The sequence below is a fragment of the Papilio machaon genome, chromosome 8 (genome assembly GCF_912999745.1).
Source record: "Papilio machaon chromosome 8, ilPapMach1.1, whole genome shotgun sequence".
NCBI lineage: Eukaryota > Metazoa > Arthropoda > Insecta > Lepidoptera > Papilionidae > Papilio > Papilio machaon.
This window is the reverse complement of record NC_059993.1, coordinates 356427-367770: the sequence shown is the minus strand read 5'-3', so window position 1 is coordinate 367770 and position 11344 is coordinate 356427. Positions and strand designations below refer to the sequence as shown.

Below are 11344 nucleotides of genomic sequence, written 5' to 3'. Positions count from 1 at the left end.
TTTAAAAAACATAATTCCGGCGAAAAAGCTCGCATTGCGCGGCAGCCTTAATGGCGAATGTGCTTGTTTCCATTTAAATGTGTCTCGCACGGCACTGTTAAACATTTTTGAATTTATTCATGCGTTTTTTTAGTTCTTTGAACATTATTGGTTTAAAATTTTACAGTTAAATTTTCTTCTTCTGTCACGATGAGGATGTAATAAGAAACAGATTTTTCGGCCATATCGCAGTTTGAACAAATAAGGAATGTCCGGATATATAAAGCATTAGGTTCATTTCAAATTAACCACAAGCTAAGATAGTGTCGGTGTGAGATATTTTCGCCTCTATGTTGTTATAGTTGGAGGCAATACAAACTTGTTTATGGGCGCTCGGTACCTGGTGTAACTGTTAAGTGTTGCCGGCCCATTACCTCACCAGCTCTAAGTTATTTTATGCTGGAAAATTTTATCCAAAAGGTAAGCATTCGTTGAAAATTAACAAGAGAGAGGGTCTCTTCAAGTTAGTTCGAATTGATGGTTGAAGTGTTCCACTGATTCAATATTGTACGGTAACAATTTTCCATGCGATGTTTAAGACAAAATGCAAATGTAGCCAAAATCAATGAAATGAAAAGATAATTTTAAAATGATGCCCCCAGAGAGATTTGAACTCTCGACCCCTGGTTTACAAGACCAGTGCTCTAACCCCTGAGCTATGAAGGCTGCGCAATTGTCGCAAAATATGACATAAATATGTAGATTATTCCAAAATATACAAGTTTATATACATGGGTAAATCATCATTCCATTAACATTTATGGAATAAATCATAATATTGAAAAATAAATATAATAAATTACGTGCCAGCGCAGTATGGTAACAATTAGCAATCTCCTATTCTTCACAACAAATAACTATTGCAAAGTTCCGATACAATTTAACAGTAGATGTAAAAGGATATTGTTATATTCCAAGCGAGCGTATTACCATCTCAAAGGCCCTCAACGCATCTGCGATTCCTCTGGTATTGCAGATGTCCATGGGCGTCGATGAACACCTTGGTGTTCCCGCTGCTCGTTTGTCCCCTTCTCGTATATAAAAAGATAATTTAAGAGATTTTAAGGGAACATACTTAGGATTACAATCTTTAGAACAAATGCCTTTAGAAAAAAAAATATAGTTGTAAAATATAACTTCTTGACTACTTATTGTATAATGTTGTTTTAGTCTGACAAGAAGTCTACGAGGGCCAATAAAGACGTGGGAGGGCCGGGGATGCCGTTAAGCCAGTCATCTTGTTTTTGTAAACAGCCCCTGCGTAGGCAATGTAGCACTCTCCTACGTCGCTACGACGTAGCGGTGACCTTAAGTTAACCGACTTAAGTTTGGGGAAGTTTTGTTAATACGTCGTGGTCTATGATTGAAAATTTGGATTTTAATAAATAAATCATCAATCAATACATACATAGTATAAAACAAAGTCGCTTTCGCTGTATGTCCGTATGTATGCTTAGATCTTTAAAACTACGCAACGGATTTTGACGCGGTTTTTTTTAATAGATAGAGTGATTCTTAAGGAAGGTTTGTATGTATAATAAATGCATAATATAGTAGAGAAACACTGATAAATTTAAAGTTTTCTAATGTGATGTCGTAAATAAGCACGTTTTTTTGCGCTTATATTGCAAACGCTGGCTGAACCCTACGAGATAGACCAAAATAATGTACTACAGTATTGTTCACCTTAAAAAGTTCAACAAAAAAGTCCGCGATGGTATATGTCTATCTCTTAGGGATAACCCAGCATAACCATTTTTATTCTTTTACGAAGTGATTTTAAACAATACAGCATTAATCCTTATCCATTTAAGTACCTTAAATTAATAAAAAATTAATAAATTGTGCATTTATTCTGTAGTAGGTATATTTTGCATTGCACCCGTGCGAAGCCGGGGCGGGTCGCTAGTTTCATATAAAATTAAGCAAACAAATTTGTTTGTAATTTTGGAATGATTAATACCGAATGATATCCTAATAAAGAAAAAAACCCTCGAAAAATATCAACTTGGTAACGAAGTGTAATTATGGTTTGGACCTTAAAACAACGTTTTATAACCAGTAAATATAGCTCAAAAATTAAAATAACAGTTATCCAAATTTTTTATAACAATTTAAATATGAAAAACAATTTAATTAAGTCGGTTCGTAGTCCCCTGTGTTCAGAGGTCAGAGCACATTCGCTACACGGGGCACTACGGGGGACACACGACAAATGCGTCTGGATAAAATTATTCGTCGCGTCGCCGCCGGCCTCCCCCAGGTGATATTAGAGATTTACTGTCCGCGCGCTTTGTTTACAACATATTTTAAGTAATTAGATTTGAAAAATATAATCCGTAGTTAAAATTAAATGATGCCGTCTTTACTTTGGATTGATATTGTGAATTGTTTCGTACTGTACTATTTGTGATAAGATTAAGAGAACTCAATGCACCACAAATTTGTTTGTAGTTTAAAAAAAAATATATTTATCAGATATTGAATACTCGACGAAAACATGTTCTAATTGTGTATTCAAAATGTTTAACGTTAATCTTGTTTCTTACAAATGTTTTGATCAATGTAAAGGGAATACGAGGAACGTGAGTGGTTACAATTAATTGCATTCGTGTGAGAAGAGCTTTGATGGGCGGCGTAGATTGGATAACTTTGAAAGTATGAAGGGTTGTAATTAAGTGATAAACGTTAAGTTTTCTAATCAACAAACGTTTGTTACTCAAATAACCAATGGTTTTCTTCTCATAAGTTTTTTTGAGATGGTTTGAAATATGTTATCGATGTTATTATAGTTAATCCATCATAATACTATTTGTTACCGGTGCCATTGTTTGCCGATGTTTATCTAAACTCTTAATTTAATGAATATAATGTATTTTCCGCGCAGTATAATGAACAGTGCGCGGTCGTTGGAGTACAATAGAGCTCGCAGCTCACTGCCAGCTTTATTTTTCCGCCGTTAATTATTTCCAGTTAACAAGGTGTTGTCTCTGCTTTTATTTATTGCTCTGTGCACGGTGCGCGATACTTAAAGCTGGAGATACAGAAAAGGAGATAAATATGTTTTATTAATTAATCTTATAGCGGAAAAACTCTGCTTCGCTCATTATTCGCTTTTTAGGAATTTTACCTGCACCCAAGTATCATCGTAATATTTTGGGCAAGTTGGAGGTACAGAACTCAAACCTATGTACATATATACCTATGTACATCTATGTATTACTATTTTTAAAGTAACTAAGATTGTTATCAGCTTTCTATAATATTGTCTGTGTGTACACAATAGGTAGCATAGCAAGAAGTTTGTCATGTAATTTTGCGTAATAAAGTTTCTACCTAGTATATAGCAAAGCCTACAGTGTGGTCATTACCTTAATGAACGTTTGATAGGGGCTTGTTAGTCCCAGAGCTTCAGGAAAGAATTAACTGCTGTATTTTGACGCTCATTGCATACGCCTTTACAATATTTTTTAATATTTTTACATTAGTTCTAATACGTATCAAACGTATTAATTTACATTGTGACATTGTGATACATATAGGTACATACTTTAATATATTTTGTTTTGTGATATGCGATATAAGTTTGTTTTCAAGATATTTCATCATCATCATCATCAGCTCACTATACGTTCCCACCGAGGGGCTCGGAGCCTACCCTAAGTTAGGGGTGACTTCAGAATGTGTAGTAACTGTAAACTATGTATATAAAATATTTTATGTATAATAATTATACTTAAGTACTTTCTTCGTATTAAATTATTATGTTGTAGATAAGTTAAATTATGTTTTATCATGTAATATAGGAAAGTCTTGCAATAAATCCGCTTCCCCACCTGACCCCTCCAATAAACACGACGTAAGCGGCTCTAAGTCACAAATGACGTAGGGTCGCGGCTGTTCGGCTCCGGTACTTATGAATTTATGTGATAAAAAACACGAGCCATTGTCTGCGGCTGAACACATCGCAATATCTATGTCGTTAGCCAGGTGAATGAGAGAAAATTATTTTAAAGTAACACATCTTTAAAAGGAATATTACTATTCTAAAATAAGAAGACTTACTAATAAAAGCTCTATAATAAAAATAAATCAACGTGGAAGTTTACTTATGATATAAGTTATAAATTCTAAGTTTTGGTAAAATACAACTAGCAATTGATTTAAGAGCGCGTATTTTAACAAAACTTTGTCACCCTTTGGTGCGGTAAAGTTAACACTTTTTGTCGGGTCATGTGTGAACTTTGTAAATCTAATAAAGGACACCTGTTCGTACGCCGCAAAAACTATCCCGACGTGTACTGAAACTTTGGCCGCTAGTGTACACGGCTACTCTGCGGCGGAAAACATGCGGGGCTTGGGATCTCTTTTACATTGTACATTAGGGAACATTTGTAACTGACAATTAAGCTGTTTGCTTACTTTACCAAAATATAGTTAGCGAAGGATTTATTTACTATAAAGAAAATAATTTAATTCAACTTTTACAACGTATTTTCGAGAACATAATTTCATCGTTAACATTGATGTGATATGCCCTTAAACTGTTGTCTAACTGTTACAAATTCATTTAACTTATCTTTTTTCACATCGTCGTTCTCCATGCATGACACTAGTTGTGACGGCAACTAGAAACAATATTTGTAAAACGTTGTATACAAGATAAGTAAGGTTGATAGTAGTAAGTTTAGTGAATAGTATATTAGTAAGCGGTGGTGCAGGAGCACGGCGCGGCGCAGCGGAGATCAAAGGGCGCTTTGTATCGCGCGGCGTGACTGAACCAAAGGGATCTTTTGAGATTCCTTCCAGAGGGCGTCTTTTAGTAACGATGCACGTTGTTTTTTCCATCGTTACACTAATGTATGTGTTATTTTACGATTTATTTTTTATCCGTCGTAATGGATGATATTGTTGAAGAAGTTCTTTTTATATTTGCATTGTCAAAAAGAACTATCCAACGAAATATAACGTACGATAAACTAAGATTAATCATTTTAAAGCCGTTTACGTTATTTACGTTTAATGACACGTTATAACATAGTTAAATGCTGAATTTTCGACATTCCACAATCGTTCTCATTCAATAATAAAATAAACACATATATATTGCACATACAACACATATAATAAGATCGTATCACGAGCTTGGCCTCGCCGGCGCACGGCACTAGTGATGCGCTTGCTCATGTCGATATTTACCATGGATTAGTTTAACTTATATGGAATAGAGATAATTCAAAGAATAATCTTCAAACCCTTTTTTATGGTTGGTTTCAATTACATCATCACATCTTTTAATAACATCACATCTGATGATTTAAAAATGATCTGCGACTCAACAGTGTAATCAATTCTAAATATCATTCAGTTGTTTTAGTGTCTCATTATTTAACTCTTTGATAGTAACTTCAGTATATGTAATATTGTGCTCGTTTTTATGTCAATTAACAGATTAAAAAATATTGAAATTTTATTGCTTAGTTATAATAACATCACTTTAAGCGGCGACATCAAAGGGCATTTGGTCACTGCTTAGCTAAATATAGTAATAGAGAGGCATCACGAATAAATATAGATTAGTAATGGTTAGCTGATATGAAATTGAAATGTTTTTGAGTATGCCACGCCATTAGAAACTTGTGTAAGTGACAGTTGTTAAGCGCTTTTCATCAAAAGGACTAATTCTAGCATTTTTGTATACTAACAAAGAAGAGAGCAGATAGAACAATGATGACTTACTAATCTTGTTTTTGCAAAAATTTTCATAGTCGAAGAAGAAAAACAGAGATTTCTTCCACTACTTGGAACAAAGAAATTCTCTGTTTTTCTCAAAAAATATTCTAAAACGTTATTCGGGACTTGCAAAGCGCAAAAATATGAAAATATCAAATGTAATAAGTTCCTACAATCTGCCATATAATGATCACATCAGATGTATAGACCACATGTGCGTGTTGCAGTGATTATAATTTACAATGTTAACAGCTTGCTAATTGACCAATAAGTGTGTCGGATGACCGCGTGTTGCACGACATCTATCGATGCGTTACGATAACTGCTGCCATCGACAGACTTCTCGACAGCTCTATAATTTGTTGTTAACTGACCTACATAAGGAAGACATGATTATACAAATATAACGCATATAAATATTTAAGTTTATACGGCTTTGTAATAAAGATGTGGATTTCAAACCAAAGAGTAGTATATACTGATAATAGCAGATTTCCATGGATCTTAATAATGGTTTTTAATAGAGTTTAGTTTGATAATTTAAAAGCCATACATATCGACAATTTTAGTTTGTATGTAAAGTACTTTAGTGTATATAACTATAAGAAATATAGCACAATACAAATGGTACAAATTTGTAGGACTGCGCAATACACATTCAAGCGCTTGTAATCAAAGATAAACTTTACATTCAATGATGCTCTGTATAATAAAGCTATTAAGGACCAATTTATATGTAAAGTTTTTAATGGAAACAAATTTAATCTTTGCTTACTATAAAATAAAGTTGATATTTCTGTATCTATATTCCTGTGTATCTGAAATTATTATACGTTGTCGATTCTTATTTAGTTTGTAGTTATTTGAAAAGCTATAACAGTTGTTAGCAGGGATGTCTTCCGCGACTTCAGATGATTATTTCTAAAGTAATAATGTAAATTTATGATTGATTATACATAGTTTCGTAATTTATCAATATGATCATTTGTCTGATTGTATCTCGTTATCTTCTTAGATTAAGGAAAGTAACTCCTCATTCTCACGCATGTGCATAAAATTGAACTCGGAAGGTGCAGCGCTTCAATTATCATTGATAATATGTGGATTTCGAGATAAAGAATTTTCAGTTATGTTTTTATAATTTAGCATCATTTCGGAATCGAATTGGGAAGCTGTGTTGGTAAAGACGCCGATACCCGCTAAGCTGTGACATCTATGTGACGAAAGTCCGGCAGTTGATGTATCAAAGACTGCGCGTCTCCATTATACATAATATAAAACTAAATTATCAATTAAAATCGTCCAATAAAAACTTAAAACTGTTTGTTTTTGACATTGCTTACTGTCAGATGTAGATTTTACTAGATGTAAATTATATTATGGATGTTGAGTAGCTGTCACATAGCACGGCATATACATACTATTGCAGAAAATTTATAACGCTTTGGTTCTAAGACAAATTATCATAAATGATCATAAAAGTGTAGCTCAAAATAATTTATTAAAGCTTTTTTTTCTTGTGCCTCTCCACTATTGGAGGTTGGCCCTCAACTAAGCGAATTTCTTCCTATCTTGCGCCAAGCGAAACAGGTCTTCAACGCTGGCAATGTTGGTCCACTCCCTGATGTTCCTCAGCCAAGACTTCTTCCTACGTCCAACGCGTCTCTTTCCTATGATTTTGCCCATCATAATGAGTTGGAGAAGATGGTATTTCTCGTGTCGCAAAAAGTTATTAAAGCTAAGAAAGTTATATCCAGATTAATATAATAGAAATGATTAAAAAACTGACCAATCATTCGATAGTCAGATCGAATGACCAAATGAAAAGCAAGTAGATTGTTATTATTAATCGATTCGATGTGTACAATGGAAACAGTGTAAATGTTAACACGCGATCGATAAATGCTCATCAAATTCTCATCACAAGCCAGTTACAGTTTTTTATATGAATTAATGAAGCGACACAACGACATTTGCGATGTGTCAAGGTGAGCGACATGACGCTGTGACGTCACGCTCGGTACTGGCCGCGCCCGTTGATGTCCTGCTGCCCTAGTCATACGAGCTCCCCAACCATATTCAAACCAACTAAACAAAATATAAAATAAGCTCTGGTTGAAACCAATTATTCGAAGTTACTACTCCCATTGGTTAACAAGTTTGAACATGTTTAAATGTGGGTTAGACAACGACTATGGAAGCGATCTTTATTGCGTCAGTTTTTGTACGATCTTTATAAAGATATAACGATGATTTTATCCTTGAAATTGGTGTCCTTTGACGTCAATTAAATTGATATATGTAAGGTTAATTATATACATCAAATGGAGAATTTGTTTTTGATAACCTGTCACTGTTGAATGTTGAATATCAAATAGTACTGCGCTGAGATCACACGTCGACCTAACTCACACGCAACATTTTTTTTGCTATCAAAACTTTTCGTAGTGATTGCATATTATCACTATATTTTTTTCATTTAGTTAACGTTTTATTGCAATATTTTTGATAAAGTAAAATTACGTAAAACATATTAGATAGAAATTACGTTAAAATATAAAAGAATATTTTAATTGAAAATAAATTTTAAAAACATGACAAATTTGTAATGACCTTTTCCTTATAAATACCATAATATTAATGCACAGATCAATATAATTTTTTACGAATAATCTTTCATGTAGGTGCGAGTTTGCAGTAAGCTATTCAGTGATATTTAAGAAGAGACCTCAGACATCGGCAAGATATGCGAATAATGCACGTTATCTGCTAACGGGGGGGGGGGGGAACCTTACGATACTTACATGAAATATTTGTCTACAGTTGATTACAAATCATCATCATCTCCTAGGCTTATCCCACTCACATGTGGTCAGCGCCACAGTAAATTGCAAATGTCAGCAAAATATTTTGTAATGATCTAATGTGAGACGTTTCGTCTATTACTAACTGTAAATAGTTTCGTTCAATCATCAATCATTCACATGTTTCCTAGACTTTAGTATACAATGTCTATACAAGACGAGTTCATTCATTGTACCTATATATTAAAAGACTAGCTCCACTACTTATGCTTAGTTTTTTTTTAATTAATTCTAGTTGTGTGTTGCACATGTGACTGAAACGTCGCAAGATAATTTTCAGATTACACTGTTAAGTACACAGTGTTGTAAAGGTGTATTCTTTTATGTGCGTCATACAAATTGGGACAGAAATGAACCAAGTTTTACAAACTAACCAACATTTTTACATTGCTATTTATGATCGTATTTAAGTTAGGAGCACTTATAATAATAGCATTAATTATACGCACGCCTCAGGGGTTTTACGTTACGTAGCTTGATGTAATAGGTTTGGCATTTCTTCTGCTTAGGTTCAAATGTCAGGTTTTCGCTTGCCTTGTGTGTGAGGTGGCTTGTATGAGCCATGAGGTGCTGAGACCATTCGTATATTTAAAAAGGATCAAGTTTCATAATGTTTTTTCATTGCAAAAATAGACAAATCTATATCTATATATATAAAAGAAAGTTGTGTTAGTTACACCATTTATAACTCAAGAACGGCTGAATCGATTTGACTGAAAATTGGTGAGCAGGTAGCTTAGAACCAGGAATAGGACATAGGATAATTTTTACCCCGTTTTCTTTTTTTTTTTATTCCGCGCGGACGGAGTCGCGGGTAAAAGCTAGCATTTTAATAAATACAGTATGTAATTAAAATTTGTTTTGTAGCATTTTTATTCAAATTTTATTAAAATTATTGAAACACGACTGGAATCTATTCACAAATTTATTTCTTACAATCTGAGTTTAATTGTTATTAATTTGGAACATGCGAAAGATAATCGTTGCTTCAGGTAAGAGGTCAGATATTTCAAAAACACGTCAGACGCCTCTGCTATACATATTGCTTTCTCATTTAACAAATTGCCAATTTGTTTGGCTCTTAGTTTTGCAATATGTCTGACCGGTGATGACACAATGTGCGATGGCTGAACAATTTTTGCACTCTCTCCAAGTAGTCATCAAAATGAAGGTTATTGGTGTATTTTAGTTTTATTTTTTTTGTTATTTAAGATTAAGGAAAACACGAAATATTTTTGTTCCTTTTGTGTAACGGTTTGCCTTGTAATACTTGGTAATTTTATTTATAACGTTCGTCATCGGTTCTTGGGGAAACACTCGACAATCCAGTGATAAAACAATTTGCAAGATTACAATTGTTATCAACTGTTATTCGATATTAACTTTCATCTAGTTCCTAAGAAGCAAGTCTGTGTTACTTCATATAAATATGAATTAAATGACTTCTTTAGAATTGTCCTTTTCGCATAAGATATTGATGTCGTAATTTAAGAAAATAAAGATATCTTTGCTTTTAAACGCGTTTATGTCTTTCTTTTGAGCTAAATTTAACAGACATATAGAATGTTGGCAATGTTAATAAATTCTTCCAAAATTACTTGCAGATTATCATTTCATTGGCCAGTGACAGGCTAACCTTGACCCCGTTTACTCATCGAGTATTCGTTATATTATTTATCTTAATTTAATGTGAATTTGTACAGCATATTTGGGTTTATGTTGTCGTAATACATAAAGCCTAAAGCTGTTTTAATTTGCGACTCAGATATGTACAGAATTAACATTTGTGCTTAGTATGTTTCGTATATTTAGTTTAATATAATGATATATTCCTAATTAATTAATTGAACAGTAGTAGACGTCAGCAACATCTGTTTGCACGAATGGTTCGACTCGTCCGGTACAATACCACGACCATTTTTTTTTTTTTTTATAGTCAGGAAATGCGTTTACGCACGCCTACGCCGGGCTGTGCAATGGCGTAGGGAGTGTGGGACTCGCCGGCCACAGAAGGTGACCGGAATACCCACTAAAACCTGACTGCCCTCTAACGCATTATGGCGGGCGCCACGGGAACGCTTTAGCTTTCTTCCGTGGCCACAATACCACGACCACACAGAAGACAGGATTGAAGTAAAAGTAATGCCGCATTTCATTTCATTAATGTGCATGTCGGAAGCCTAATTTTAGTTTTCTTTCGCCTACCACCCTTTTCTTGTGAGGTTAGGATGGAAAGGAAAAGTATATTTGATGGGGGATGCGCTCTTTCTGCGCGTCTCCTCCTCCATTGATTAAAGTTAGTAAACGCATCTGCAGTTGCCAATGTCTATGGGCTGTGGCTTTTTTTCCATCTTTAAACAGACACATTTCTGTTGTCAGTTAGTTTATAGATGTCTAAATTTGGCGGTTCCTTAGAATTAAAATAAAGTAATAAATTATTCGGAAGACACAAGTTTGTTGCATAAATGTTGAAGTTGAAGGTCGCCGGCGAGGAAAAGCCGGCGCGGCAACCGATATCACTACGCTGGCACCCGGCGGCGCTTGTTGTAATTATAAATTATATTTAGCCTACTGTAGTTCTACAAACAAAGTGTAACACTACGCTACAAACCAAAACCATATGTTGAATTATCTACATTTTTCCTAATTAATATAATTAAAATATTGAAAGTATACTTGATTTATTGACTAGCTTCTTTTCTCATGTC

At 34.1% G+C, this 11344-nt stretch overlaps 1 non-coding gene across 1 annotated transcript; it reads right to left on the bottom strand.

The window, feature by feature from the left end:
- Window positions 1–632: 632 nt before the first annotated feature.
- On the bottom strand, window positions 633–705 carry Trnat-ugu. The gene has a single exon. It is a non-coding gene; the product is annotated as a tRNA-Thr (tRNA).
- Window positions 706–11344: the final 10639 nt, after the last annotated feature.